The sequence below is a fragment of the Cryptomeria japonica genome, chromosome 4, assembly GCF_030272615.1.
Source record: "Cryptomeria japonica chromosome 4, Sugi_1.0, whole genome shotgun sequence".
Classification (NCBI taxonomy): domain Eukaryota; kingdom Viridiplantae; phylum Streptophyta; class Pinopsida; order Cupressales; family Cupressaceae; genus Cryptomeria; species Cryptomeria japonica.
In genome coordinates, this window is record NC_081408.1 from 478,095,057 (window position 1) to 478,101,056 (window position 6,000).

Consider the following 6,000-nt stretch of genomic DNA (forward strand, 5'->3'; position numbering starts at 1 on the left):
ATAGAACCAATTGCAGGAGAAGAAAATGCATCAAATAATTTCACAATCACATCTGTTTTGTCATAGATCACTTGATTCAATTGCAAAGTAAAAAGAAATTCTTCAGTAATAACATTAACCATGCACGAAGGATCAATAAGCACTCCACGGCAAGGTGTATTCTTGACTTTTGCAACTATGTATAAAGGACAATCAGGTGCCCTAATGGTTTCGCTAGAATCAAATGTGATGGAAGGTTCTTCAGGGATTTCTTGCTGCTCTACAAAGTTAATCACATTCGGAGTCATAGACACAAGACCATCAGATGAGAGAGAGGAATCATTAGTCTCAATCGCATTAGAGGTATGAGAAGGCAATGGATCAGTGAAAATCTGAAGATTTTGATTAGGAGGAGCTACAGATGTGTTGCCTTTATCATTCACTCCAGAAACAGAGATAGTATTATTATCAATCAAATCTTGAATTTTACCCTTTAAAGAAAAACATTTTTCAGTATCATTCCCAGGCTGACGATGAAATTGACAAAAGGCTTTGTTATCAAAATAAGGTGAAGTAATCTTTGCAGGATCAATTTGTCTTATAGGAGGAAGAGTAAGCACATTTTGTTCCAATAACTTATTCATAATACTATGCAATGATTCATTCAAAGGAGTATACTTTCTTTCTTTTTTGAAAAATTTAGAAATAGGAGGCACACCTGATGCTGCATTCACATTGTTGTTGATGATGTTTTCATTGAATTTGATGGAATCTCTATTCGGTTTAAACTTCCCAAATGGTTGTTGACTGCTATCACCCTTATCACTCGGAGCCATAGGATGTGATTGTTCCATTTGACTCACAGTCAATTGATAATTGTGAAGAGTTGCACACAACTGTTGGAAAGAGGTAAACTCAGAAAATAGAAGTTTGTCTCGAATATCTTTTTGTAAATTAGAAATAAAGATTCTTTGAATGTCATTGTCAGGCACTGGAAAAGAAATTTGAGCATACAAATGCTTATATCTACCAATGAAATCAGTCACTTTTTCTTTAACACCTTGTTTACAATGCATTAAATGAATCAAAGTAACTTTAGGACTTATATTGTTTTGAAATTGTTGAATGAAAGCATTTGCAAGTTGTTCGAAAGAAGTAATAGAATAAGAAGGCAACGAGCAATACCATTGTAGGGCTTTGTCTCTTAATGTTCTAGTAAATAGTTTTGCAAGCAACCTTTGGTCATAAGCAAAATCGGTACAAATTGTTTGAAAAGTCTTAACATGTGTTAGAGGATCTCCTTTACCATTATAAAGTTCCAAATGTGGGATTTCAGCATGTTTAGGAGGGATAGCTCGAACAATGTCAAGAGAAAGTGGGCTCGCAACGTCAAATGTGGGCACACTAAACTTAGATTGATTCATAGAGGCAATTTGTTGCTGTAAAGAAGAGACAGTTTGTGCTAGATTGTTAATGGTCGCTTCAGTCAAAGAATTCATATTGGATGTGTTAGATTGAGATGGAGGTGTTATGTTATTGAAAGAAGGTAGAGAGTAAGGTGGTGGGACCCTATGATAATTAGTCATAGGAGATGATTGGACAGGAGGAACACTACAAGGAGGAATAGAATGATTAAATGAATTGCCCCCTTGCGTCATGTTCATTTGTGATGATATAATAGGCACACTCATTCGAGGAATGAATGAAGAAGTCGGATTGAATGAAGGAATAGGGTTAATTGAAGAAGAAGGGTTGCCCCCATGACTGGCAATCATAGGAGGAATGTCTTGTATAGAGGTAGCCATGATGTTTGATGTAAAGGTAGGTATACTAGCAATAGGAGTCGTCAAAGGAATAGAATGATTGTCTTGTGTAGGAGGTTGTGTATAACCTAAGGTTTTAGCACAACTCTTCATAGGCATCACATTTGAATCCACAATGTGTGCAATACCACGCAAAATATCAATTCCATTCTTATCACTTTGAAGCATATGTTTTAGACCCTCAATTAAAGGAAGAGCTTGACTATCAGGGTATTCTTGAGACATCCATTGTCGAAAATCGTCAAATTGGTTATCCAATTTTGAAAGTTGTTCTACAGAAACCTCATGGAGAGCTTCTTCATCATTAGGAGGATTAGAGGAATTACCCATGTCCTTGTTAAAAAGGCCATTCAAATTAGGTTCCATCTCCTCAGTAGTTGAACCTCGGGAAGACTTAATTCTACGGCTTCGTCTAACGGGAATAGTGTAAGTAGGGCTTATTGTTGTAAAACTCATGCACTAGAGAAGGAGAGAAAATTTTGAATTTAGAGGTAGCAATTTTCAGTAAGATCAACCAATTTTCTGGATTTAAGCTGTTAAATGCAATCACAACAGTCTCTCGAAATTTTGGAAAAAATGTCCAGGACCGTGGCGCCCGAAGTGCAACACGGTCCCTGCAACTTTTTTCGAAATTTGCAGGGATGAAAGGTATGATGATTTTAGAGCTAATCTGAAAAAATTTAGTGATTTTACGATCTGTAGATAGGCCAAATTAAAGTTGTAATCTCAAAATTGAACCCTTTCAAGATTGTCGAAAAATGCAAAATTTGAATTTTGAAAAAGAGAGGGAAACTGAAATTTTGAATTTTATGATTTTAGAGGGAATGTCAAGAGCAATGCAAATCTTGAAATTTGAAAATTGACTCAATTTCATGCAAAATTCAATTTTGAAAGCGGAAATCGAAGTTGTTGTAATTAAACACTTAATTTCAAAAGTCACAAAATGCAAGAATTTGAATAAAGCACTGAAATTTCGAATGAATGCAAACACAATTTTCAGATTTAGGACAGTAAGAACACAATTTTGACACAAAATTTCAATTTCAATGATTTTTGAATGATTAGAAGCCTTAGACCAAGCAATCACAAGACCAACTTTGACTGTAATTTTGAAAGTGTTATAATTGACAAAATCAGCCAAAATTCTGGATTTTAGCAGGAAAATACAGCAAGATCTCGCTCCCGAAATTTTGGAAAAAATGTCGGGGACGATGGCGCTCGGAGTGCAACACGGTCCTCGCAACTTTTTTCCAAATTTTCAGGGATGAAAGATATTGTGATTTTATTGCGGAATCCAAAGTTACAGCTGATTTGGAGATGTTTTGATTGGTCAAATTGTCGGACAAAGGTTGAATTAAGAGGGTTTCAAAAATTAGGGTTTTGACATTTAACCACTTAATTTTCAGAATTAAAGCACAAATATGAATTGAAAATTTGTAATAGAAAGGCAGATCTGAAACAGGCATTAACATTTAGACATTTCGCAAGTTCAATTACCAAAAAGAAAATTTACGGTTTTTATGCAATCACCTCTAAAATTTTGCAAAAGATCAAACATGGAAATGTAATCAACTTTTTCAGATCTAAGCATGAAAAATTAGAAAGGATGTTCACGTCGGGTTCACCAAAATGTAAAGCGGAAAAATCGCGATCGAACCCTAGTTGTTCTCCCCTCTTTCAACTCCGAGGAGAGAGAAGGGAGGTTTGCTAGGATTCGATGGTTTTTCACTTAGGGGAGAGACTTTACATTCAAAAGAGGGGTTGAAACTCATAAGATCCAATCCCACGCAATGCAAGATTGGATGCTAAATGAATTTCAAGGGTTAGGAAAGCAAGGCTACCCTCTTTTGTAAAGAATGTTGTTAAGGAAATTAAGCTAAACATGCATAGAAAGTCATAAAGATTCGCTTATAAACTGAGTTCGGGTTATAGGATGAAGCTGCGGACCTGGAATTAGCAGTAGAATGTCGATACGGCGCTGTCCTGCAAATTTGAGCAAAAGTTGTCAGGACGATGGCGTCCGGCGCCACGGTCCTCCGAAAAATCCGCGAAATGAAGGGGGATCTGTTTGTCTCTGCACAAGGATTCCAGATCTTCAATTTCAGCCACATACCTGCAACCTACACATAGAAAAGCGAAGACGATTGGGGGGTTAGGGATTGGGGGTTTGCCTTTAGGTCAAACCCCGGTTTTGGAATTAACCAAGAAATGAGCAAGAGCTGTAAATGTAAATGACTGTAAAACAAGTACTAATACCTTGTTCTAAGGATGTTTGTATCCTTATGTGCGAAGGTTTAGATGTTGTATGTTGTATGTTGTATGTTGTAGCATGTAGTATGTGATCTCCTCTTCAATGGTTGAATCCTTGTCTTGAATGCAACACTTAGCCTTGAATGGAGACTTGAGATGATCAATTGCTTGAAGGAATGCTTGAGTATAATTTCCACGCCTTGTACACATATCCTCCTCATATCAAATGAGAGAGAAAAATGTAGTTTATATACTTGTCAATTAGGGCTGATAGACTGATTTTCCCGACCTTAGGCCGACCAGGAAATGTAATTTCCAAATTGCAAACAAAAAGACCCGAGCCCCTTAGGAGACCGGGCCCAAAATAGGACCCAGGGACCAGGGCGCTGGGCGCCATGGTCCTGGGGACCAGGGCACTGGGCGCCCTAGTCCTGAGGGACCAGGGCACTGGGCGCTCTGGTCCCACCTCCCGGGACAGCAGGGTGCAAGGAGGTTCAGGCCAGGGTGCTTGAAAAATGCAGTTTTCAGTGTCGTGAGCAAGTTTCAGGGTCTCCATTCAGGTTGCATGTTGCGTCGCCATCGTGAAGACCGAAATGCAGTCGAAATTGCAAGTGTCGCAATTTTAGGACGCTACAGTAGCAAACAAAGACATCCCGGTATGTAAGACTGAATCATTCTGAAGATCAAATAATTGGAAACAAGTTTAAAGGAGTTATGACAAGAGGAAGATTGGAAAATGAAGAGGTATGTCTTATTTCTCAAATTGAACCATCATCTGTTAATGAGGCATGCAAAGATAAATTTTGGATTAAAGCTATGGAAGAAGAATCTCTTTCTGATCTTACATACTTAATCTTAGCATCTACTTTATTTTTGACCATGGATTTGAAAACGTTAAATCTATCAAAATCCTCAGATTTATCCTTTATAAATGTAACCCAAGTCATTCTAGAGAAATCATCAATAAGTAACATGAACTACCTTTCACTGTTAAATCCTCTTGTTCTTGTAGGTCCACACAAATTTGTATGAATTAGCTCCATTTGTTTCATAGTATAATACTCCTTATTCTTGAATATTTTATTTGTTTGCTTTCCCAATTGACATTCTTTACAAACAGTATTAGTAGGCTTCACCGTGTCCAGAATACACAACACTTCAATAAGTCATTAGATGCATGGTTAGTAAATCAATCAACAATGAACAATAAACCATCACAAAGTGACCTATTGCCTTCTAAAAGATGCGAGTATAGACTTGCTCTCAGATTTGTCTAAGCAATACTAGTGACTAGAATACACCAAGATGAAGGATTTAATCTATATGAGTACAAAATTGAGCTAAATGAATGCAAGATTAATGAATATTAGGCTAACATGATTAAGCTATAAATAAATATTAAGCTAAATGATTTAATAAAGATGCAATAACTAATATGCAAATATTTTGAATACAAAATCTTAATGAACCTAGAGCAAAAACAACATAATAACAATATGTTCTCTAGGATCCTTGATTTGGAGTTGAGAGCCTGAATTTATAGAAAATTCAGAAAGAAACCAATAGCCAAGATTAAATGGTGATGAGTGGTCAAGATTTTCAAGAAGAAGCACAATCCAGGTGAATTGATGTGATTGGCTTATTTTCTCAGTTTTAAAGGAAATTGAACTAAAATTAAGATTAAATCGGAAAAAACTGATTTATTCTCTATTTTATTCAATTTTGAGATTTAATTGTTTTAAATTTTTTTCCTGAGATTTTTTCAATTTTTAATTTGATTTTCAAGATTATCTCCATTTGATTTCTTTTCTCAATTTATAATTTTTTTTTTTGTTTTCAATTTAACTCTTTTGCAGATTAATTCCTCTTTTTGTGATAAATCTCTTTTTGTAAATTAATTCCTTTTTGTGTGATTAAATGGCAAATTTATTAATTAATAAAATATGCT